Source organism: Oncorhynchus masou, chromosome 10, assembly GCF_036934945.1.
Source record: "Oncorhynchus masou masou isolate Uvic2021 chromosome 10, UVic_Omas_1.1, whole genome shotgun sequence".
Lineage (NCBI taxonomy): Eukaryota > Metazoa > Chordata > Actinopteri > Salmoniformes > Salmonidae > Oncorhynchus > Oncorhynchus masou.
In genome coordinates this window covers 24,372,161-24,399,410 of record NC_088221.1, presented here as the reverse complement: position 1 = coordinate 24,399,410, position 27,250 = coordinate 24,372,161, and the positions used below count along the sequence as shown (strand labels likewise).

The 27,250-nt window shown below is 42.7% G+C and overlaps 1 protein-coding gene across 4 annotated transcripts in view; it reads left to right on the top strand.

Moving 5' to 3' along the window:
- si:dkey-100n23.5 overlaps positions 1-27,250 on the top strand; it is a 100,726-nt gene that overhangs the window by 68,488 nt on the left and 4,988 nt on the right. The gene's annotated exons all lie outside the window — the stretch shown is intronic.

Below are 27,250 nucleotides of genomic sequence, written 5' to 3'. Positions count from 1 at the left end.
TTCTATGATTCCAACACTTCACCTAAGTGTTTAAATCAAAATCAGAAGAAAATCGCAATTGCAATATTTGGTTAAAAATAAGGCCTAGATGTTTTTCCATATCAATACATCCAGATCAACTGGATCAAGACCTTTTCAATCAAGACCTTTTCCAACAAAATCAATGACGAAACCTTCATGATGCCCATCTCTGCATGATTCAAGAAGGCAATGAGCTCCGTCGGGTCTTTTTAAAAACGGTCGGTGGGGAAGCGAAACCTATTGTGTGATAGTGAGAAGGAGAGATGTCTTGTGGGGAAACGATCTGACCAACTTATCACCTTATCGCCTCTAAAATGTAAATAAAACACTATAAAGAGTGTCATTACATACCTATTTGAAGGTTTGTGTTGAATTTGAATCGTGTTTTTAGGGCGGTGCTAAAGTGATCTTCAGAAGTAAACAGTCGTGATCGCTTACAGTGATTACGCAAAAAATGACTCGGTATCTGCGAGTCACTGCCACCCTTCATGATGAATTCAGATCTTTTTATGGCCCCCACCCCCCTCAAAGTTTCCCATCCCTGGTGTAGAGTGAGGGATATACCCAGCCATGGACAGAGTTATGTGGCTGCTGCTGCCAGTGGCATGTCATCCCGCCCCCTCCCCCCCTCCTACACCTGGTGGAGTGAGGCTGTAAGACAGAATTAGTTGCTTTATGCGTGCTGTACGTTACGCCACGACACAATGTAATGGACATGGTCTGAGGGGTCAGTTTTTTTTTCAACTTTTCTCAAATAGTATAGAGCCATTACCATGTCAATCAAGGCTTGAGTAGAAACCTAGTTCACACCCCAGATTCTGAAGTCAACACAGTTGCTACAATCCCATTGGTTTTCTTTGCAGCCTCGTTTGAATGTCGCGGTTGCGCACATTTGTACAGAATGGGGTTAACATACGTTATGTGTTGCCACCCTAGGGTCACACACTACTCATAAAGCAAATTTAGCAACTGGTATTATTCAAAAACATAAAATACTGTCATACCGTCAAAAATGTAAAAAATACTGTATGAATTTTGGGCCATATCGCCCAGTCCTAGGTCATCGTCACGGCCATGTATATTCCACCCCAAGCCGGCATTCAAGGAACTACACTGGTCTTTGTGCAAACTGGAAACCACATATCCTGAGGCTGCAGTTATTGTAGTTGGGGACTTCTGAGGAAAACTACCAAAGTTTTATCAACCCATCTCCTATGCTGCTCACCCAGAACTCTTGACCATTGCTACTCCCCCTTCCGGGATGGCTACAAGGCCCTCCTCTGCCCTCTCTTCTGAAAATCAGATCACGCCTCCAATTTGCTCCTCCCCTCCTATAGTTGTTTCTGTACCCAAGAAAGCGAAGGACTGCATGGCCACTCACGTCTCCAACTCAATCATCACTCAATCATCAATCATCATCATCAAGCAGACAACACAACAGTGGTAGGCTTGATTACCAAAAATGACGAGACAGCCTACAGGGAGGAGGTGAGAGCCCTGGCAGAGTGGTGCCAGGAAGATAACCTCTCCCTCAATAAAACAAAAGAGCAGATCGTGGACCTCAGGAGACAGCAGAGTGTGCACGACCCCATCCACATCGACGGGGCCGCAGTGAAGAGGGTGAAAAGCTTCAAGTTCCTCGGCGTACACATCACTGACAACCTGAAATGTTCCATCCATACGCAACAACGCCTCTTCAACCTCAGAAAGCTGAAGAAATTCTGCTTGGCCACTTAGACCCTCACAAACTTCTACAGATGCATCCTGTTGGGCTGTATCACCGCTTGCCCTCAGAACAGCCTCAGTTGGCGGAGGAATGGAGTCTACAAGGTGTCGAAAGCATTCCACAGGGATCCTGGCCCTTCATTCCAATGCTTCCCACAGTTGTCAAGTTGGCTGGATGCTCTTGGGTGGTGGACCATTCTTGATAAACACAGGAAACTGTTGAGCAGGGAAAAAACAGTAGCGTTGCAGTTCTTAACACAAATCAGTGCGCCGGGCTCCTACTACCGTTCAAAGGCTCTTAAATGTTTTGTCTTGCCCATTCACACTCTGAATGGCACACATACGCAATCCATGTCTCAAGGCTTAAAAATCCTTCTTTAACCTGTCTCCCCCTCTTCATCTACACTGATTGAAGTGGATTTAACAGGTGACATCAAGATGGAATTATTTACCTGCTCAGTCTATGTCATGGAAAGACCAATGTCCTTAATGTTTTGTATAATTAGAATCTTGACTAAATGTTTTGTTTTAACAGTACCAGATATAGATCAACAGCACATGTTTGTGATGAAGGGAAAAATGGAGATAAATAAATGGTGAGAGAGAGATGGAAAGAGTGTGTGATTGAGAGGGAAAGGAGAAAATTGGTAAAGAGCGCAAATAGAAAGATGGAAGGTATCAAATCAAATTGTATTTGTCACATACACATGGTTAGCAGATGTTAATGCGAGTGTAGCAAAATGCTTGTACTTCTAGTTCCGACAATGCAGTAATAACCAACGAGTAATCTAACTAACAATTCCAAAACTACTACCTTATACACACAAGTGTAAAGGGATAAAGAATATGTACATAAAGATATATGAATGAGTGATGGTACAGAGCGGCATAGGCAAGATGCAGTAGATGGTATCGAGTACAGTATATACATATGAGATGAGTATGTAAACAAAGTGGCATAGTTCAAAGTGGCTAGTGATACATGTATTACATAAAGATACAGTAGATGATATAGAGTACAGTATATACGTAGACATATGAGATGAATAATGTAGGGTATGTAAACATTATGTTAGGTAGCATTGTTTAAAGTGGCTAGTGATATATTTTACATCATTTCCCATCAATTCCCATTATTAAAGTGGCTGGAGTTGAGTCAGTGTGTTGGCAGCAGCCACTCCATGTTAGTGGTGGCTGTTTAACAGTCTGATGGCCTTGAGATAGAAGCTGTTTTTCAGTCTCTCGGTCCCAGCTTTGATGCACCTGTACTAACCTCGCCTTCTGGATGATACCGGGTGTGATCAGGCAGTGGCTCGGGTGGTTGTTGTCCTTGATGATCTTTATGGCCTTCCTGTGACATCGGGTGGTGTAGGTGTCCTGGAGGGCAGGTAGTTTGCCCCCGGTGATGCCTTGTGCAGACCTCACTACCCTCTGGAGAGCCTTACGGTTGTGGGCGGAGCAGTTGCCGTACCAGGCGGTGATACAGCCCGACAGGATGCTCTCGATTGTGCATCTGTAGAAGTTTGTGAGTGCTTTTGGTGACAAGCCGAATTTCTTCTGCCTCCTGAGGTTGAAGAGGCGCTGCTGCGCCTTCTTCACGATGCTGTCTGTGTGGGTGGACCAATTCAGTTTGTCTGTGATGTGTACGCCGAGGAACTTAAGGGTAGAGGTGTGAGTGACGGGTAGAGGGAGAGAACGATGGCGGGAAGGACATAGAAAGAGAGAGTGATGGATAGCGTTGTGTGTATGTGTGCTGATGATCGACGACCGGCTCAGAGATGGTGAGAGAGACAGGTGGTGACCTACAGCTGCAAACACACACACAAACACTTCTGTGTTGATTTGTGTGTTTGAATGTGTAAAATATCCAATATCACTCCTGCTGTCCAACATCAGCAGGCCTAGTGGCTTCACACATACACACACCAGTCATCCTTTGCCCGCAGCTAGGATCTCCTGCCTAGCTGCTAGGCTCTCTACTGCTCTCATTTATCTTTTGTTCGCAGCCCTAACATAGGAGAAACATGTTCTGCCTTTCCTCTCACTTTCTCTCTCTCAATGCACCTCTCTCGCTTCACGCCTCAACCTCTTGATCTCTGTCCCTCTCACTGACACCTATTTCCCTCTCCCGACCGTTACTCTTCATAATCATCCCTGCTTCCCTTTCTGTGAAACCCTCTGTGCTCATCCCCTGTAGCCTCTCTCACACATATTCTCACCTCTCTTTTTCTCTCTTTCCTCCTCACTCGCTTTCTCTCTTTCTCTGACACACACATGTCTATGGAGCAATTTCAGTGCCGACAGAGATTGTATTTTAATTCCATAATTTTGAATTTCTATTTCTAAGATATTGCGTTTGGAATTTCATATTTTTGAAGGTGTAATGCACAAATTTAATTATTTTATTAATTCATAAATGTAACTTGTATTTCATGATTTGAAACTGAATTTAGTGAATATTGCATTCAGTTTTAAAATTCTATTTCAGTTTAATGTAATATTCAAATTCAATAATTATATATTCAGTTTCAATTTGGTAGATACAGCATACATTGTGTATCAAGTTTATAAACTATAATTTCAAGTTTATCAAAGTTATATATATTAAACATTTCAGATTCAGTTCTCTAAATTCAGATTCAGAACCGGAGACAACATCCTGGCACATTGCCAGCCAGGAAAAGTAGAGGAGAACAGAAAGAATTAAGTGCTCACTTTGGTAAAAATACCTTTCTGACTGTTTTTGAAGCCAGTTTTTGGTGCGTTTTTAATTTATTTTCTTCCAATGAATTTGCCTCTAGCGTTTGAACTGTTTCGGATATGAACTATTATGACCACATTCCTGAAAGCTAAGACTCTCTGGAATATGGATGATCACCATGTTAGAAGGGAGTGAAACAAAACCACAATTTGTCCCACATAATAATACAGTTGAATAGCCTTGTCATAGCCCTTCTAAGGATAGCCTTTCCACTACTTATTTAATCTGGCGACTGACTGGGTACGAACTAGTTCTCCTGCTTGTCACGACTGTGTTAGCCCACTTAGCTAAATCCCATATGGATAAGATCAGGTTCCTCGAACCATCTCCGTTACATTTCTCCCCCCTTTGACCTCATACTCAGAGGTCACGGCACCAATATAACTGTCTGACGGCCTCCCGCAGTGGTCTAAGGCACTGCATCGCAGTGCTAGCTGTGCCACTAGAGATTTATGGGTTCGAGTCCAGGCTCTGTCACAGCTGCCCGTGACCAGGACACCCATGGGGCGGTGCACAATTGGCCCAGCGTCGTCCGGGTTAGGGGAGGGTTTGGCCGGCAGAAATGTCCTTGTCCCATTGCGCACTAGCGACTCCTGAGGCGAGCCGGGCGCTGTGCACGCTGACACGGTCGCAAGGTGTATTGTGTTTCCCCTGACACATTGGTGCGACTGGCTTCCGGGTAAGTGGGCGTTGTGTCAAGAAGCAGTGCAGCTTGGTTGGGTTGTGCTTCAGGGGACTCACGGCTCTCGACCTTCACCACTCCCGAGTTCGTACGGGAGTTGCAGCGATGAGATAAGACTGTCTGGGTTCAGAATCAGGCCTACTGTACAAACATAACACTTTTTCTGTGGCAGACAGAAGCACAAGGATTTGTGCACCCCATTTAATGAGTGCAACAGAGGTGGTTTGGTGATCCATGCATGGTTTTTTATTTATTTTTTATTTCACCTTTATTTAACCAGGTAGGCTAGTTTAGAACAAGTTCTAATTTACAATTGCGACCTGGCCAAGATAAAGTCAAAGGTTAATGAAATACAAATGGTATAGAGAGAAATGGTCCTATAATTCCTATAATAACTGCAACCTAAATCTTCTTACCTGGGAATATTGAAGACTCATGTTAAAAGGAACCACCAGCTTTCATATGTTCTCATGTTCTGAGCAAGGAACTTAAACATTAGCTTTCTTACATGGCACATATTACACTTTTACTTTCTTCTCCAACACATTGTTTTTGCATCATTTAAACCAAATTGAACATGTTTCATTATTTATTTGAGGCTAAATTTATTTTATTGATGTATTATATTAAGTTAAAATAAGTGTTCATTCAGTATTGTTGTAATTGTCATTATTACAAATAAATAAATAAAATCGTCCGATTTATCGGTATCGCCTTTTTTTGGTCCTCCAGTAATCGGTATCGGAATTGAACAATCATAATCAGTCGACCTCTAGTTGGAACACTTCCGGACGGCGGTTACGCATGTTTACGAGGCAGAGATCTTTAGGTCGAGTTTTGGTATGAGCTGAATTGGGGGAAGTGGTACTCGTTAAGCAAGCAAACGTGTCATCCTTTACATGAACTTTAGCTAGGTGGGCTAACACAGTCTTGTGACATGCAGAAGACCTGGTTCTAACCTAGTCAGTCACAAGAGCAAGATTAAATATCAGAGATTCTCCAGAATGCTAATAGTCCAGGTATTTATATATACTGAACAAAAAATATAATGGCAACATGCAACAATTTCAATGATTTCACTGAGGTACAGTTCATAGAAGGAAATCTGGCAATTGAAATAAATAAATGAAGCAATAATCTATGGATTTCACATGACTGGGCAGGTGCAGCCGTGATTTGGCCTTGGAGGGTGTAGACCCACTGGGGAGCCAGGCCCAGCCAATCTGAGTTTTTCCCCACAAAAGGGCTTTATTACAGACAGAAATACTCCTTAGTATTCAGGGATGTTTTTTTTCAGCTCATGAAACTTGGGACCAACACTTTACATGTTATGCTTAGATTTTTGTTCAGTGTTTAAATTCCAGTCGTACTTTATCGAAGGCCTTTTCAAAATCAGCTATGAATACCAGGCCTGGTGTTGTTTCCAGTGCTTGTCTTATATTATATTATCTCTAATGTATCGTCGATATAAAAAAAACCTGGCTGATTAGGATGAATAATATCCGACAATACCTTTTTAATTCTATGCGCTATGCATTTTGAAGTTTAAGGGGTCTCCAGTTTTTTAGGTGGACTGGATCTTTATATTTACCATCAGACCTTCTTGCTGAGTATCCAACAGTCTACTATGTTTAAAGGATTGGTTAAAACTTGTTAATAATGAATCTTTGAGTACATAGAAACATATTTGAGATACACTACCGCTCCAAAGTTTGAGAACACCTACTCATTCAAGGATTTTTCTTTATTTTGACTATTTTCTACATTGTAGAATAATAGTGAATATATCAAAACTATGAAATAACACATATGGAAACATGTAGTAACCAAAAAAAGTGTATGCAAAGCTGTCATCAAGGCAAAGGTGACAATTTGAAGAATCTCAAATATAAACTGTATTTTGATTTAATTCCATATGTGTTATTTCATAGTTTTGATGTATTCACTATTCTACAATGTAGAAACTAGTACAAATAAAGAGAAACCCTTGAATGAGCAGGTGTGTCCAAACTTTTGACTGGAACTGTACATAGTTTTTTATTTGAAAATATATTTCCCATATCTGGGCAAAAGTGAAGACGCGCTCTGTCACAACTCCTGCTTGCAGACACACATGGGCGTTTGGCATTTGCAACCATTTACTTAACTCATCACACTTTTCACTTTTCCAATCACACAAAACACGCAGGTACCCCGTCTTCCTACACACCCAGACTCCCCTCTCATATGCACCCCTATATACCTAAACACTGGGCCTTTTATGTCCTCTGTGTGTCGTGTTTTTATTTCTACCTTTGAGGACTTTTGTGTTCCAGTTCCTTATATTTTGGGATATATTATTTCATGAATTGTCCTATATTTTATCTATTTAGAAATACTATACATAAAAATAATACAAATTATTTTACAACATTCCCTAACTTGAATACGATAGTGTATTTATAGTTTCTAAACTCAGCAAAAAAAGAAATGTCCCTTTTTCAGGACCCTGTCTTTCAAAGATAATTCGTAAAAATCCAAATAACTTCACAGATCTTCATTGTAAAGGGTTTAAACACTGTTTCCCATGCTTGTTCAATGGACCATAAACAATTAACGAACATGCACCTGTGGAACAGTCGTTAAGACACTAACAGCTTACAGACGGTAGGCAATTAAGGTCACAGTTATGAAAAGGTCACTAAAGAGGCCTTTCTACTGACTCTGAAAAACACCCAAAGAAAGATGCCCAGGGTCCCTGCTCATCTGCATGAACGTGCCTTAGGCATGCTGCAAGGAGGTATGAGGACTGCAGATGTGGCCAGGGCAATAAATTGCAATGTCAGCACTGTGAGACGCCTAAGACGGCACTACAGGGAGACAGGACGGACAGCTGATTGTCCTTGCAGTGGCAGACCACGTGTAACAACACCTGCACAGGATCGGTACATCCAAACATAACACCTGCGAGACAGGTACAGGATGGCAACAACAACTGCCCGAGTTACACCAGAAATGCCCTCCATGAGTGCTCAGACTGTCCGCAATAGGCTGAGAGAGGCTGGACTGAGGGCTTGTAGGCCTGTTGTAAGGCAGGTCTTCACCAGACATCACTGTCAACAACGTTGCCGATGGACACAAACCCACTGTCGATGGACCAGACAGGACTGACAAAAAGTGCTGTTCTCTGACGAGTCGCGGTTTTACCTCACCAGGGCTGATGGTCGGATTCGCGTTTATCGTCGAAAGGAATGAACGTTACACCGAGGCCTGTACTCTGGAGTGGGAGCGATTTGGAGGTGGAGGGTACATCATGGTCTGGGGCGGTGTGTCACCGCATCATCGGACTGAGCTTGTTGTCATTGCGGGCAATCTCAACGCTGTGCGTTACAGGGAAGATATCCTCCTCCCTCATGTGGTACCCTTCCTGCAGGCTCATCCTGACATGACCCTCCAGCATGACAATGCCACCAGCCATACTGCTCATTCTGTGCGTGATTTCCTGCAAGTCAGGAATGTCAGTGTTCTGCCATGGCCAGCAAAGAGCCCGGATCTCAATCCCGTTGAGCATGTCTGGAACCTGTTGGATCGGAGGGTGAGGGCTAGGGCCATTCCCCCCAGAAATGTCCGGGAACTTGCAGGTGCCTTGGTGGTAGAGTTGGGTAACATCTCACAGCAAGAACTGGTAAATCTGGTGCAGTCCATGAGGAGGAGATGCACTGCAATACTTAATGCAGCTGGTGGCCTGACTGTTACTTTTGATTTTGACCCCCCTTTGTTCAGGGACACATTCCATTTCTATTTGTCACATGTCTGTGGAAGTTGGTCAGTTTATGTCTCAGTTGTTGAATCTTATGTTCATACAAATATTTACACATGTTAAGTTTGCTGAAAATGAACGCAGTTGACAGTGAGAGGACTTTGCTTTTTTTGATGAGTTGATATTAATCGTTGTATTTATTACAATCCCTGCCAAAAATAGTGTTGGATGTGCCATTGTATTTAGAATAGCCATCGAGTGGTCTTGGTGTCTCGGAACAGTTGGTTATCAATGTATAGCTTGTCCACACGAGAGCTACACGTCTCCCTTTTAGTCGTTTGTCTTTGAAGAGTGGATACCACACTTTGCGTGGTTCTGCTTTGGGATCTGATTGATCATGTCTATTTTAAAGGTGGTGAGTCTTTTTCCCAGGGTTTTCACCGTTATTTTATCTTCATTGGATTCAAATTTGGCAACGGTTGGGCGCTTGTATCGCTGCCTTCTGTCCGAAACGATGTACGCATTCAAGTTTAATTTGGTCGACAGTGTCGCCTGCAATCTGCAGCACTTTTAGCATGAATTATTTCACTACACTCTCTGGATCTTCACCTTCAACCTCTTGAATTCCAGTAAGCACCAGATTTAAGAGCATCTAGTCTGTATATCAAGCAGGGGTTCTCTGAAAAACTTGTTCTCTCTTCTAAGTTCATTAACATCAGCTTTGTTAACATTGACTGTACCCTTCAGTTTTTTTGTTTATTTTTCCAGTGTTTTGCGGCTTTCTCGTCACTCATCTCAAGGCTCGTCTTCATCTCTTGTATATCTTTACTGACTAACTCAAGCACGCCTAATTTATCTTTTATAGATTTTAGCAGTTCGGTTTCCACTCTTACCGTGCAGGGTGGTGAAAATAGGTCATCCGTGTCAGTCGAAGAGTCTTAGTTTTCTTGTAGAGTTTGATTCTCCATTCTTTCCATGTTTACTCTCCGTCAAGTTTTTGTTTTGACAGCGTTGGTAGTGTTTGTCTATAAAATTATCTAGCCTTACAAATTGTTTTAAGTTATTATACAGTTTGGATGTTGTTGCCCACGAGTGAGCAGATGTCACGCCCTGGCCATAGAGAGGCTTTTAATCTCTATTTTGGTTAGGCCAGGGTGTGACTAGGGTGGGCAGTTTCTATGTTTTGTATTTCTTTGTTGTTTGGCCGGGTGTGGTTCTCAATCAGAGGCAGCTGTCTATCGTAGTCTCTCATTGAGAACCATACTTAGGTAGCTATTTCCCACATGGGTTTTGTGGGTAGTTGATTTCTGTTTAGTGTCGTTCACCTTTCAGGACTGTTTCAGTTATTCCCTTTTGTTATTTTTGTATTTAGTGTTCAGTGTCAATGTCCTATTTGGGCCGTTTTAGGGACATTAATTTCTAATGTTTTTCACGAGGCATTTTGCACCACCATCTTCAGTCCGCCATCTTTTTCGCCATCTGTTCGACTAATGATTACATCCTTAATAGATTGCTTTTTATAAATAGCTGGAGAGGTTCCAACCAACTCAATGCACCAAGTACACATGCTGATCAGGAGCTCCACCCGGTGCAGTCCCGTTAGATCCTTATATACAGGTTACTGACACAGTTACATAGGCATAGTTCATAGGGTTGGTTCTGGCGTGTGTCTGGCACCGTCTCCTATCTTAACTTATAGAACATGTTCTGGATGTTCTGACAGATGTTCCTAAGGAGGGAGTCATGTCACCCCCCCCCCATATCTTTTCCAAGCACAGGCAGGAACCAAGGATTATTTATGACACTAAGACAAGATTAACATTTTCAAGGCTGTCTCTTCACATGATAAACATTTCCATCACAAATGTTTTGTTACATTTAACTGACAAAAAGGACGTTATCGAGGTCATTTCCTCAGTAGGTGATGTCAAGAGGACAGCATGTGGGGAAAGTCAGAGCTCAGGGATGATAGACGTGTTTCCCACTGGTAATTACCAATTTGAGGGCCGTTCAAGTGGATTTTTTCCAGTCGTATGTGGTAAATTCCCACTTGGTTATGAACTCGGCATTAGGTTCAATCATTACTGCACTTTGAAATGTAGGTGGGGTCAATGTGCTGGCGGGGATCATTAGCATATTTGGGGGAAAGGTCTAAAATATGTTGTATTTGTGCCAACCGTCAGTGAACATGTTGGACCAGTTTAAGTGGTTTTATTGTTATGTTGATGGCTGAGCATCTCTTTTGACACTGTCAGTTCTGCAATCTTGTGACAATCTTGTGACAATCAAAAGCTGCACTGTTACTGTGCATTTTCCAGTAGCTTAAAGGCAGCTTGTTCACAGGAAGTTTAATTTCCAACAGTTTACTGTCAAATACTTACATGTGGGTTGTAAAATTCAGTGTAAATTACTCTAGCTAATCCATCACACTCATATACCTGATTGTCCGGTAGGAAAGTGAGGTTTACAAATACATGGTAACTAACTATATATATATATATAGGTATCATATGCACTTATGTCAGTCTTTAGCAAAAGGCTGCAGAACTGTCAGTTTCCAAGCTTAATGTTTATGAACAGAGAACATTAACTGGGATGATATTCACTCTTATGGGAGACCAAAAAGAGCTAGCTGAAAGCCATGCCTTGAATAAGCCATATCTGCAATCTTCATGATAGGCTGCCACAGTTACAGTAGGCCGCCAATCAGCAAGTGGTGTGCATGTTGTCGACAGAAGAGTCAGTGAAGGAACTGTAGGTTACTGGAAAGATTGCTTGTGGCCGTAAGTGTCCTGTAGGTTGCTGGCATTAACTTACTGACACGTAGCTTCCAGTTAAGAAATTACAAATTCACCGCACCTTCTGGCAACAAGTTGCCATTCAATAACTGGTAAATTCACAATTAACACTTCACAGTTCATTACTGAGACGTTCTCTTACAACATTTGCAGAACAGACAGAGCTCCTCCTTTGACACTATGTACACTGGCATAACCATCAAACACTTCAACTGCTACAACAATTATACATATATTTGACCACGTCCCCAAATATGTTAATGATCACACCAGCACATTGCCCCCAGCTATCAAAGCGCAGTGATGATCGAACTTTATATTCAAAATATTGGGTAGAAAAATGTCCCATTATACCTACAAGGTATCAAACTGTACCATGTGAGTTCATATGTGTACCTGTGAAGTGTACCTTTGACCTTTTTGTACCCCAGGTAACAGCATTGTAGTGTTCCCTACCCATACCCTTACTTTTTGAGTGTTCCAAGCAATTAGTATGAACCTGGTGCCACTGCAGAAACATCGATGCAGTCCCAACCAAGCGGTTGCAAATTTAGACACTCAAAGGAATAATGTTGACGTCAAGTGTCCTTAAGCACTGCTAGCTTGATGTTAAGGAAATCACCAAGTTATGGAAATCTGCTTTTGTACTGAAATGTGGAGATCCTTCGCTGCTTGACAACTATAGACCCATATCAAAATTGTCTGTACTGTCAAAGGTACTGGAGACCTTAGTTAGTAGGTAGCTAAAGGCCTACCTCCAAGAAAACAACATCTTAAATGGAATGCAATCAGGTTTTAGGTCTGGCCACAGCACTGTTTCAGCAACATTGAAGGTTTTAAATGACATCCACTGTGCTCTTGATAAGAAGTTACATTGTGTGCCTGTCTTTATTGATGTGTCGAAGGCATTTGACACCGTGGACCATGCTGTGTTTGTGCAAAGGTTAAAATGATGTGGAATTACTGGTCATGCTCTAGATTGGTTTATAAATTATCTATAAAATTGTACACAATGTGTAATGGCGGATGGTTGTCCATAGAGTCCATAGAAGTGTGCTCAGGTGTTCCGCAAGGTTCTATTTTGGGCCCACTGTTCATTTTGTATATCAACAACATTGGGGATCTTACTGCAACAGCGGATGTTCATTTTTATGGGTTAAACAAAATGCATGGTATTTTCAAATCATGTTACATTGGCTTGACATACTATAGAGCAAGTTAAAGTGTACAAATATTTGGGTGTGTGGGCTGATGATAAGCTGAGCTTCACTGTGCATGTAGAGAACTTGATAAGGAATCTTAAGCTGAGAATGGGTTTTTATTACCGGCATGAGGCTTGTTTTCCTTTGGAGGACAGGAAGGAGTTGGTATGATGTACATTACTGGCGGTTTTAGATTTTAGTGATGTTATATACTGTTGAAGTCGAAGTTAACATACACTTATGTTGGAGTCATTAAAACTCGTTTTTCAACCACTCCACAAATGTCTTGTTAACAAACTATAGTTTTGGCAAGTCATTTAGGACATCTACTTTGTGCATGACACAATTTTTCACAGTTTTTCCAACAATTGTTTATAGGCAGATTATTTAACTTATAATTAACTGTACCACAGGTCCAGTGGGTCAGAAGTTTACATAAACTAAGTTGACTGTGCCTTTAAACAGCTTGGAAAATTCCAGAAACTGATGTCATGGCTTTAGAAGCTTCTGATAGGCTAATTGACATCATTTGAGTCAATTGGAGGTGTACCTGTGTATGTATTTCAAGGCCTACCTTCAAACTCAGTGACTCTTTGCTTGACATCATGGGAAATTCAAAATAAATTAACCAAGACCTCAGAAAAATAATTGTAGACCTCCACAAGTCTGGTTCATTCTTGGGAGCAATTTCCGAACACCTGAAGGTACCACGTTCATCTGTACAACAATAGTACGCAAGTATAAACACCATGGGACCACGCAGCCATCATACTGCTCAGGAAGGAGATGCGTTCTGTCTCCTAGAGATGAGCGTACTTTGGTGTGAAAAGTGCAAATCAATCCTAGAACAACAGCAAAGGACCTTGTGAATATAGTGAAGGAAACAGGTACAAAGTTATCTATATCCACAGTAAAAGAAGTCCTATATTGACACTCGGCAAGGAAGAAGCCACTGCTCCAAAACCACCATAAAAAAGCCAAACTACGGTTTGCAACTGCACATGGGGACAAAGATCGTACTTTTTGGAGACATGTCCTCTGTTCTGATGAAACAAAAATAGAACTGTTTGGCCATAATGACCATCGTTATGTTTGGAGGAAAAAGGGGGAGGCTTGCAAGCCGAAGAACATCATCCCAACCGTGAAGCACGGGGGTGGCAGCATCATGCTGTGGGGGTGCTTTGCTGCAGGAGGGACTGGTGCACTTCACAAAATTGATGGCATCATGAGGGATGGAAAAGTATGTGGATATATTGATGCCACATCTCAAGACATCCGCCAGGAAGTTAAAGCTTGGTCACAAATGGGTCTTCCAAATTGACAATGACCTCAAGCATACTTTCAAAGTTGTGGCAAAATGGCTTAAGGACAACAAAGTCAAGGTATTGGAGTGGCCATCACAAAGCTCTGACCTCAGTCCTTTTGAAAATATGTGGGCAGAGCTGAAAAGGCGTGTGCGAGCAAGGAGGCCTACAAACGTGCCTCAGTCACACCAGCTCTGTCAGGAGGAATGGGACCAACATTCTTATTGTGAGAGGCTTGTGGAAGGCTACCCGAAACGTTTGACCCAAGTTAAACAATTGAAAGGCAATGCTACCAAATACTAATTGAGTGTATGTAAACGTCTGACCCACTGGGAATGTGATGAAAGAAATAAAAGCTGAAATAAATAATTCTCTCTACTATTATTCTGACATTTCACATTCTTAAAATAAAGTGGTGATCCTAACTGTCCTAAGATGGGGCATTTTTACTAGGATTAAATGTCAGGAATTGTGAAAAACTGAGTTTAAATGTATTTGGCTATGGTGTATGTAAACGTCCGACTTCAACTGTATATGCAGGCCTCAACCACTACCCTGAGAGCACTTGATTCAGTGTATCTTGCAGCCCTTAGCTTCATTACACATCAAAAACGTCTAACACATCATTGTGATCTCTACAGCGCTGTTAGCTGGTTGTCATTGACCTTGCGTAGGCTTAAACACTGGTATACACTGATTTATCAGGCCATATTGGGTAAAATGCCATTTTTTTCCTGTTCTTTTTTAATCAGGTCGGTAAATAAATATCAATTACGGTCCCATTCTAATTTGCTTATAACAGTATCAGGAATGAGAACAGGTCATGGTAGAAATAGTTTCAGTTACTCAGCTCCGTGGTTGTGGAATTCTCTCCTGAATATTTTAAAATTTGATGATCTAGTTTCGTTAGTGGAGTTTAAACACTTGATTAATGTATATATCATAGAAGGGTGTAATTGTCTTTAGGACAGCTGTTTTTCTGTCAATATTTTTTTGTTTTTTTTTAAGTAATATGTAATTGTTGTTGTGTGTTCATAGTTTTGTTTAATGTTGTGTTAGTGTATGTAAGTTGTTTTGTCTGAAACGTTGTTCCCCCTGCTGCTATTGTCCAGGTATCTCTTGGAAAAGAGTTGTTATCTCAATGAGAAAATTTTAATTTTTTAAAAAAAATTACATTTTAATTATTTTAATTATTAATTATTTAATTATTTAAAAAAAAAAATACATTTTAAAAATACATGTAAAAAACAAAACAGGAGGTTATGAGTTAAAATCCCGAGTGAGGTTGAGTCCCAAGTAATCAGCATACTGTCCCTTCATATTAACACCTGAATTTAGCTGTACAAATACAGTAACTAGTGATAGATTTACCATATTTTCACTCCAACTAGACGAAAACCTCCAGGGGACCATGACTGTTAAAATGGAATTAACAGACAGTGTCAAATGAGGGGCTCTATTTGCGTTGGCATAGCCGTCAAACACTAAAAATATTCCAAATGACATTTGTCACCTGTGTTTTCACGTGCTCAAATGTTGTCACATGTGTAGTCCCATATTATCACGTGTATTTCACATTCATTTCACATTTATTCACATGCCCCCCCTCTCTCATGCTGATGCTGATGCTGAAGAGAATGGCTCTTTTCCTCTAATTGCGGATGTTCTGTTGCCATGGCGCATGTTGCTCGGTATTGCAAGGTTCAGTGTGTGTATGTGTGTGTGTGTGTGTGGCAGGCAGATGATTGCAGGCTGCCAGCTCTCGTTTCCTGGATGCCGATCGCATTTCTGGGTGGTGGCGGGGGAAAATGAGACACTAGAAATAGCCCCCCACTACACACACATACACACACCATGTCACCGTATCTTCTCTTTCTGTGTCTCGTCCGACCACCGAGGTCACCCTTCTCTGATTTACAGATGACCTGAACGAGGCCCCCCTCTGCTACACATACACACACAGAGACACACATTACTTCTTTTGCCCTCTTTACCCCTAAGTGTGTGTGTGTGTGCGCGTGTGTTTGTTTGCGCACGCCAAACCATGTCTCGGGGGGTTGTAGAATAATTCATATTAATTGTGTGTGGACTCCTGATTAATTTCACCTTTAATAGGAAGTGAAGCTAAACGTGAGCAGCAGCTGGTCCTCAGAGATACACTGCTGACCTCTAATACAGAATTTACGGCTAATCTGGACAACAGAGAGCAAAACAGCTAATACAGTGAACCCGAGAGAACCTAATCTGAACACATCTAGCTAAATGCTAACACTGAGCTAACAGAGTAAACACATTTTAACTCTGAAGTAGACCGATGAAACATATTAGCGGTCTGCTAACCCCCGTCAACACAGGGTTAAAGGGGAATGGAAGCATTAGGATGTAGAACGCCAGCTAACTGTAATTGTAAATCGGCATATTGGCGTTGTTGCATCACTGGCAGGAGAGAACGTTTTGGAACTCCCCAAAATGGCTAAATTTACAGATTAGCTCCGAGTCTGAGAATGTGTTTATTACAGAGAATGAAATAATGTTAGTTAGTGAGGCAATAAACCTACTGAAGCCGTTCATGTTTGAGCCAATCGTTGCCCCCGATCGAAGAGTTCGTTCTCGTAGCTGTAACAACACAGACATGCCGCCTGAAACACCTCAGCGAGAGGGTCGACGTAGGCAAACAAACTGGTGTAAGTGGGAATGCTGCCAATGATGCCTCGACTATAAATGTGTGAGTTGTAGAGAGATGGTGGCAATACAGCACAAAATCCCAGCGGATGGTGGCTGTATTACATCCTGTCAGTCTGTCTGGATGGTGGCTGTATTACATCCTGTCAGTCTGTCTGGATGGTGGCTGTATTACATCCAGTCAGAGGTTCCTGTCAGTCTGTCTGGATGGTGGCTGTATTACATCCTGTCAGTCTGTCTAGATGGTGGCTGTATTACATCCTGTCAGTCTGTCTGGATGGTGGCTGTATTACATCGTGGCTGTATTTGTTATTTATTTTTTTAACCTTTATTTAACCAGGCAAGTCAGTTAAGAACAAATTCTTATTTTCAATGACGGCCTAGGAACAGTGGGTTAACTGCCTGTTCTGGGGCAGAACGACAGATTTGTACCTTGTCAGCTCGGGGGTTTGAACTTGCAGCCTTCCGATTACTAGTCAAATCAAATCAAATCAAATTTATTTATATAGCCCTTCGTACATCAGCTGATATCTCAAAGTGCTGTACAGAAACCCAGCCTAAAACCCCACACAGCAAGCAATGCAGGTGTAGAAGCACGGTGGTTAGGAAAAACTTCCTAGAAAGGCCAAAACCTAGGAAGAAACCTAGAGAGGAACCAGGCTATGTGGGGTGGCCAGTCCTCTTCTGGCTGTGCCGGGTAGAGATTATAACAGAACATGGCCAAGATGTTCAAATGTTCATAAATGACCAGCATGGTCGAGTAATAATAAGGCAGAACAGTTGAAACTGGAGCAGCAGCACGGCCAGGTGGACTGGGGACAGCAAGGAGTCATCATGTCAGGTAGTCCTGGGGCATGGTCCTAGGGCTCAGGTCCTCCGAGAGAGAGAAAGAGAGAGAGAAGGAGAGAATTAGAGAACGCACACTTAGATTCACACAGGACACAAAATTGGACAGGAGAAGTACTCCAGTCCAACGCTCTAACCACCACGCTCTAACTACTAGGCTACCCTGCCGCTCCGTATTACATCCAGTCAGTCTGTCTGGATGGTGGCTGTATTACATCCAGTCAGTCTGTCTGGATGGTGGCTGTATTACATCCAGTCAGTCTGTCTGGATGGTGGCTGTATTACATTCTGTCTGGATGGTGGCTGTATTACATCCAGTCAGTCTGTCTGGATGGTGGCTGTATTACATCCTGTCAGTCTGTCTGGATGGTGGCTGTATTACATCCTGTCAGTCTGTCTGGATGGTGGCTGTCAGTGGTTCCTGTCAGTCTGTCTGGATCCTCCAGTCAGTCTGGATGGTGGCTGGTCTGGATGGTGGCTGTATACATCCAGTCAGTCTGTCTGGATGGTGGCTGTATTACATCCTGTCAGTCTGTCTGGATGGTGGCTGTATTACATCCTGTCAATCTGCCTGGATGGTGGCTGTATTACATCCTGTCAGTCTGTCTGTCTGACCCCATTTACTTGACTTGTCCATTGTTTGGTCGATAGGCTGTTGGTCAACCGGAATGTTTTTAGTCGAGCAGCGGCAAATATAGAAGAGGTTTTTATGACACACAGGAGACACCTGTCTGATTCACGCCTGTCTTAATGGAGTAATCCATTGTGGAGGCCGCGGGATTGCACACCAGTATCACCAGTAGTACATTTACCGTACATGACCATAATTAATGTCTGGTTAAGGTCATTTCTGTTAATGCGTTCAATATATTATTACAGTCTTACCGTTGTCATTGTAGGAGTGGACACATTGTTTGCAGAGCGCACAACCAGAGCAACACTTGTGAGGTAAAGGTTTTGGTACATTTCATTCCATGTTTCATTCCAAGTTATCAATTTATTCATTATCTTTTGTTTAGAGCGCTCCTATCAATCTTGAGTAAGGACACACACCTGATTACGCAAACTAGGCCTAGGCTACTTGGCCTGCGCGCAAATGTAGGCCTCTTTTTCGTGATGGTGCCGACAGAGATGGTTACCTCGCTTCGCGTTCTCAGGAAACTATACAGTATTTAGTTTTCTTATATATTATTTCTTACACTGTTACCCCAGGAAATATTAAGTCTTATTATATTCAGCCGGGAAGAACTATTGGATATAAAAGCAACATCAACTTACCAACATTACGACCAGGAATATGACTTTCCCGAAGCGGATCCTCTGTTTGGACCACCACCCAGGACAATGGATCGGATCCCAGTAGGCGAACCAAAACAGGGGGGGGGGGCAGATGGAGAGGTCTTCTGGTCAGGGTCCGTAGACGCGAAAATCGCTCACCGCTCCTGACTATACTACTCGCCAATGTCCAGTCTCTTGACAACAAGGTAGATGAAATTCGAGCAAGGTTTGTCGGTACAGCCACCGGTTTCTGCACGCATCACACCTTCAGAAACAAACATCTCTCTGGTAAGAAGGGTGGGGGTTAATGCCTTATGATTAACGAGTCGTGGTGTGATCATAACAACATACAGGAACCCAAGTCCTTTTGTTCACCTGACCTAGAATTCCTTACAATCAAATGCCGACCGCATTATCTACCAACAGAATTCTCTTCGATTATAATCACAGCTGTGTATATTCCCCCCCCCCCCGTAAACTGGAAACCACATCCTGAGGCTGCATTTATTATAGCTGGGGATTTTAACAAGGCTAATCTGAAAACAAGGTTCCCTAAATTGTATCAGCATATCGAATGTGCGACCAGGGCTGGCAAAATTCTGGATCATTGCTACTCTAACTTCCTCAATGCGTACAAAGCCCTCCCTCGCTCTCCTTTCGGCAAATCTGACCACGACTCCATTTTGTTGCTCCCAGCCAATATAGAGAGAAACTAAAACAGGAAACACCCGTGCTCAGGTTTATTCAACGCTGGTCCGACCAATCTGATTCTATGCTTAAAGATAGCTTTGATCACGTGGACTGGGATATGATCTGGATAGCCTCAGACAACAACATTGATGTATACGCTGATTCGGTGTGCAAGTGCATCGGTGATGTTGTACCCATGGTGACTTAAAACCTTCCCGAACCAGAAACAGTGGATTGATGGCAGCATTTGCGCAAAACTGAAAGCGCGAACCACTGCTTTTAATCATGGCAAGGCGACCAGAAACATGACCGAATACAGACAGTGTAGCTATTCCCTCAGCAAGGCAATCAAACAAGCTAAGTGTCAGTATAGAGACAGAGTCGAGTCACAATTCAACGGCTCAGACACGAGACGTATGTGGCAGGGTCTACAGTCAGTCACAGATTGCAAAAAGAAAACCAGCCCCGTTGTGGACACCAATGTTTTGCTCCCAGACAAACTAAACAACTTATTTGCTCGCTTTGAGGACAATACAGTGCCACTGACACGGCCCGCTACCAAAACCTGCGGGCTCTCCTTCACCGTAGCCAACATGAATAAAACATTTAAACGTGTTAACCCTCGCAAGGCTGCCGGCCCAGACGGCATCCCTTGCCGCGAACAGCTGGCTGGTGTGTTTATGGACATATTCAATCAATCCCTATCCCAGTCTGCTGTTCCCACATGCTTCAAGAGGGCCACCATTGTTCCTGTTCCCGAGAAAGCTAAGGTAACTGAGCTAAACAACTATCGCCCCATAGCACTCACTTCCGTCATCATGAAGTGCTTTGAGAGACTAGTCAAGGATCATATCACCTCTACCCTACCTGACACCCTTGACCCACTCCAATTTGCTTACCGCCCCAATAGGTCCACAGACATTGCAATCACACTGCCCTAACCCATCTGGACAAGAGGAATACCTATGTGAGAATGCTGTTCATCGATTACAGCTTAGCATTTAACACCATAGTACCCTCCAAACACGTCATTAAGCTCGAGATCCTGGGTCTTGACCCCCGCCCTGGAAACAGCAGAGGAAACAGCAGAGGGAGCACCCCTCCATCCACATCGACGGGACAGTAGTGGAGAAGGTGGAAAGTTTTAAGTTCCTCGGCGTACACATCACGGACAACCTGAAATTATCCACCCACACAGACAGCGTCGTGAAGAAGGCGCAGCAGCGCCCCTTCAACCTCAGGAGGCTTAAGAAATTCGGCTTGTCACCTAAAACACTTACAAACTTTTATAAATGCACAATTGAGAGCATCCTGTCTTGCTGTATCACCGCCTGGTACGGCAATTGCTCTGTCCACTACCGTAAGGCTCTCCAGAGGTTAGTGAGGACTGCACAGCGCATCACCGGGGGCAAACTACCTGCCCTCCAGGACACCTACACCACCCGATGTCGCAGCAAGGCCAAAAAGATAATCAAGGACAACAACCACCCGAGCCACTGCCTGTTCACACCGCTATCACCCAGAAGGCGAGGTCAGTACAGGTGCATCAATGCTGGGACCGAGAGACTGAAAATCAGCTTCTATCTCAAGGCCACCAGACTGTTTAACAGCCATCACTAACATTGATTGGCTGCTGCCAACATACTGACTCAAATCTCTAGCCACTTTAATAATTAAAAAATGGATGTAATGAAGGTATCACTAGTCACTTTAAACAATGCCACTTTATATAATGTTTACATATCCTACATTACTCATCTCATATGTATATACTGCTCTATACCATCTACTGCATCTTGCCTATGCCGCACGGCCAACGCTCATTCATATATTTATATGTACATGTTCTTATGCATTCCTTTACACTTGTGTGTATAAGGTAGTTGTGAAATTGTTACATTTCTGGTTAGATATTACTGCACGGTCGGAACTAGATGTACAAGCATTTCGCTACACTCGCATTAGCATCTGCTACCCATGTGTATGTGACCAATAAATTTGATTTGATTTGAGAAATGTGCCCATTTGGGGATCTGATTCTGTTTCTGATTGTCTTAACTCACCATCACTGTGGAGCTTCTCAAAGTTTTTTTTTCTTTGCCTTAAAAAGCAAGTAAAAGTCTATTTTCACATCCATTGAGAATGACATTAGTTCCTCAACGTGGCCTATTTGAAAAGTCTTTCCAGCTCTCTCCCTTTCGATAACCACTCAGCATGAAAGAGGAAAAAATGTCATGCTCTGATCCGGTGTCATAAAAAAGGCCTACCTGATTACCTCTTCTCCCTTGCACGAAATAGCTTACAGCTGTGTCTGTCTGTCCAGAGCTCACTGGCATGGGAAACTGAGGGCCCAGAATATTTTATACAATGCTGCAAGTTTGCTAGCTTGAGCTTCAGGCTGGACACATGAATAGTTGATACAATGTGTCAAGTTCCTTACAGACAGGCCATGCTTAGCCAATGTGATTTATAGGATATTTATTTTTATCCTGCGGCCTACAATGCTTTTATTTGTTGGCTTTATGTAGGCTATTTTTTTTACATATTGGCAATTAAAGTTACTTTATGATTTGTATCATTTTCATTTAGATAGAATTTTGATCAACCACATGACATTGATTTTGAGATACGAAGACTTTATAAAATAAAGGAAACTGTTCTGTGAACATGTGCACATGAACATCATAACTGGCACACAGGCCATTAGAAAGAAATGGTAGGATAACTTGGCACTCCAAATGGAAAAGGTTTCCACCCGCTGGTGTAGCCTGTTTCCAGCAACTTCAGGAGCATAACGGCAGAATCTGTGAAGGAGGAGGAGAGTCTGGTTGGGAACAGGTTTTATTCTTCTGGTTATATTGAGCTCTGGCTCCCTCTTTAGTAATTTGTGTGTCTTAATGTTTAATTCAGTGCTTAAAGCATCAGGCGAAGTAGCCTACATAGAGTTGATTTTATTCAAATATAGGGTTTGTCTATATATATGGAAAAATAACAATCGATTGGTCGAAACAACAGACGACTCACGTCGATCAATATTTTTTTTAGTTGGGGACAGCCCTATACTGCAGGATTACATTAGATTAGAGAAGGGCTGATATGGGGAGATGGAGGTGAAGACGAACTGTGAGGGAGAGATGGAGCGTATTTGAAAACAAACAGAGATTGTGTGGCAAAAATAGAAAGGGTTATAAGAGAGGGAAAGAGGAAATAAGGGAAGCAGGATGAATGGAAAGACAGTGACATAGAGGTGGAGATGGATGGGACGAGTGTGGAGGGAGAGAGGACTAGATAAATATGAAGGGAGGGAAGCAGACCCTCTACACCCTCTCTTCTTACTGAGTGGGAGTAAAAGGAAGTAGGATGGAAAGAGAGGAAGATGAAGAGAGAGGGGGGAAAGTTGAAGGATGGCTGGCGTGGACAGCGAATGAGGATGGAAACAAACGAATTGAGATCGATACAGAAAGAAGGTAGAGCCGAGAGGAAGAGCATATGGATGAGTGGGTCAGGAAAAAGAATCCAAAAGAGCGAGAAGGAGAGAGATGTGTGTAGAAATGGATGGAAAGAGAGGAAGTTGAGGATGCAGAGAGAGATGTGTATAGAAATAGATGGAAAGAGAGGAAGTTGAGGGTGCAGAGAGAGATGTGTGTAGAAATGGATGGAAAGAGAGGAAGTTGAGGATGCAGAGAAAGATGTGTATAGAAATGGATGGAAAGAGAGGAAGTTGAGGATGCAGAGAGAGATGTGTATAGAAATGGATGGAAAGAGAGGAAGTTGAGGATGCAGAGAGAGATGTGTATAGAAATGGATGGAAAGAGAGGAAGTTGAGGATGCAGAGAGAGATGTGTATAGAAATGGATGGAAAGAGAGGAAGATTGTGTATAGAAATGGATGGAAAGAGAGGAAGTTGAGGATGCAGAGAGAGATGTGTATAGAAATGGATGGAAAGAGAGGAAGTTGAGGATGTGTATAGAAATGGATGGAAAGAGAGGAAGTTGAGGATGCAGAGAGAGATGTGTGTAAAAATGGATGGAAAGAGAGGAAGTTGAGCGCTGTTCTTGTAAAGTGCTGCGTGCTGTCAGTGCTGCGGCCAAGAATGTGTAAGCCTGCCATCTCCCACTGCCTAATGGGCTCTTAAACGCTGATATAAAACACCCTCTCTCTCTGTTTCGTCTCTCTCGCTCTGTCTGTTGTCCCCCTTGCTGTCTATCAATCCAATTCAAAGGGCTTCATTGGCATAGGAAATGTATGTTTACATTGCCAAAGCAGGTGAAATGGACAGGAAACAAAAGTGAACAGTAAACATTAAACTCACAACATTTTCAAAGGAATATAGACATTTCATATGTCATATTATTGCTGTGTTGTGTATAACGATGTGTTAATTAAAGTACCAAAGGGAAAATACATCAACATAAATATGGGTTGTATTTAGAACGGTGGTTGGTCTTAACTGGTTGCCCTTTTCTTGTGGCAACAGGTCACACATCTTGCTGCTTTGATGACACACTGTGGTATTTCACCTAATTGATATGGACGTTTATCAAAATTGGATTTGTGGGTCTGTGTAATCTGAGGGAAATACATTGCATTCTAAAATGGTTTTAATCAATGTTTGTCCTCATCAATTTACACATAAAACTCCATAGTGACAAAGCGAAAACAGATTTTTCGAAATATTTGATCAGAAATACCTTCTTTAAATAATTATTCAGACCCTTTGTTATGAGACTCGAATTGAGCTCAGGTACATCCTGTTTCCATTGATCATACTTGAGAGTTTTCTACAACTTGATTGGAGTCCACCTGTGGTAAATTCAATTGATTGGACATGATTTGGAAAGGTACACACCTGTCTATATGAGGTCCCACAGTTGACAGTGTATTTCAGACTGGGAGGCTAGTCGGTATCGAAGGAAGGATGAACGGAGCAAAGTACAGAGGTCCTTAAGTGAAAAATCTATTCCCCCTCAGGAGACTGAAAAGATTTGGCATGGGTCCTCAGATCCTCAAAAGGTTCTACAGCTGCACCTTCGAGAGCATCCTGACGGGTTGCATCACTGCCTGCTATGGCAACTGCTCGGCCTCCAACCACAAGGCACTACAGAGGGTAGTGTGTACGGCCCAGTACATCACTGGGGCCAAGCTTCCTGCCATCCAGGACCTCTATACCCCCCCCCCACCCACCCACCCATTTTACGCTGCTGCTACTATCGGTTTATTATCTAATGCATAGTCACTTTAATAATTCTACCCACATGTACATATTTCCTCGACTAACCGGTACCCCCGCACATTGACTCTGTACCGGTATCTCGCTATTGTTATTTTACTGCTGCTCTTTAATTATTTGTTACTTTTATAGATTTTTCGGGGGTATTTTTTCTTAATACTACGTTGTTGGTTAAGGGCTTGTTAGTAGGCATTTCACTGTAAGGTCTACCTGATGTATTCGGCGCATGTGACAAATACAATTTGATTTGATGAAAACCTGCTCCAGAACACTCAGGACCTAAAACTGGGTTGAAGGTTCAACTTCCAACGGGACAACAACCCTAAGCACACAGCCAACACAACACAGGTGTGGATTTGTGGACAAGTCTCTGAATGTCCTTGAGTGGCCCAGCCAGAGCCCGGAATTGAACACGATCGAACATCTCTGGAGAGACGTGAAAATAGCTGTGCAGTGACGCTCCCCATCCAACCTGACAGAGCTTGAGAGGCTCTGCAGAGAAGAATGGGAGAAAATCGGCAAATACAGGCTTGGGCGGCAGGGAATCAAATTAAATTTATTTATATAGCCCTTCGTACATCAGCTGATATGTCAAAGTGCTGTACAGAAACCCAGCCTCAAACCCCAAACAGCAAGCAATGCAGGTGTAGAAGCACTGTGGTTAGGAAAAACTCCCTAGAAAGGCCAAAACCTAGGAAGCAACCTAGAGAGGAACCAGGCTATGTGGGGTGGCCAGTCCTCTTCTGGCTGTGCCGGGTAGAGATTGTAACAGAACATGGCCAAGATGTTCAAATGTTCATAAATGAACAGCATGCATGGCAAAACAGTTGAAACTGGAGCAGCAGCACGGCCAGGTGGACTGGGGACAGCAAGGAGTCATCATGTCAGGTAGTCCTGGGCATGGTCCTAAAGAGAAAGAAAGAAAGAGAATTAGAGAGAGCATATGTTGAAATTATAACAGAACATGGCCAAGATGTTCAAATGTTTATAAATGACCAGCATGGTCGAATAATAATAAGGCAAAACAGGAAACTGGACTGGGGACAGCAAGGAGTCATCATGTCAGGTAGTCCTGGGGCATGGTCCTAGGGCTCAGGTCCTCCGAGAGAGAGAAGGAGAGAATTAGAGAACGCACACTTAGATTCACACAGGACACCAAATTGGACAGGAGAAGTACTCCAGATATAACAAACTGACCCCAGCCCCCGACACATAAACTACTGCAGCATAAATACTGGAGGCTGAGACAGGAGGGGTTAGGAGACACTGTGGCCCCATCCGAAGACACCCCCGGACAGGGCCAAACAGGAAGGATATAACCCCACCCACTTTGCCAAAGCACAGCCCCCACACCACTAGAGGGATATCTTCAACCACCAACTTACTATCCTGAGACAAAGCTGAGTATAGCCCGCAAAGATCTCCGCCATGGCACAACCCAAGGGGGGGCGCCAACCCAGACAGGATGACCACATCAGTGAACATCAGTAGCCTAGTGGTTAGAGTGTTGGACTAGTATCCGAAAGGTTGCAAGAATTTGTTCTTAACTGACTTGCCGAGTTAAATAAAGGTAAAAATAAATAAATAAATAAAAAATGCCCAGCACTTTGGTGCTGCCAAAGGTGCTTCAACAAAGTACTGAGTCTAAGTCTGAGTTCTTAATACTTATGTAAATGTGAGATTTCAGTGAATTTTTTTAATGTACTTGTTTTTGCTTTGTCATTATGGGGTATTGTGTGTAGATTGATGAGGGGGGGAAATTATCTCATCCATTTTAGAATAAGGCTGTAACGTAACAAAATGTGGAAAAAGTCTAAGGGTCTGAATATTTTCCTGAATGCACTGTATTGACTCTAATATGGTCATACATTGGGCAGGAGGTTAGGAAGTGCAGCTCAGTTTCCACCTCATTTGTGGGCAGTGTGCACATAGCCTGTCTTCTCTTGAGAGCCAGGTCTGCCTACGGCGGCCTCTCAATAGCAAGGCTATGCTCACTGAGTCTGTACATAGTCAAAGATGTCCTTAATTTTGGGTCAGTCACAGTGGTCAGGTATTCTGCCACTGTGTACTCTCTGTTTAGGGCCACATACCATTCCAGTTTGCTCTATTTTTTTGTGTCAAGTAATTATCTTTTGGTTTTCTCATGATTTGGTTGGGTCTAATTGTGCTATATTTCTGTGTCGTATCTCTCGCTCTCTTTTCCTGTCCCTTTCTCTGTCATCCCTCTGTCGCCCCTCTCTCTTTCTTTATTGTCCTTCTCTCAGTCTTTCTCTCTGTCCCTCTCGCTCTTTC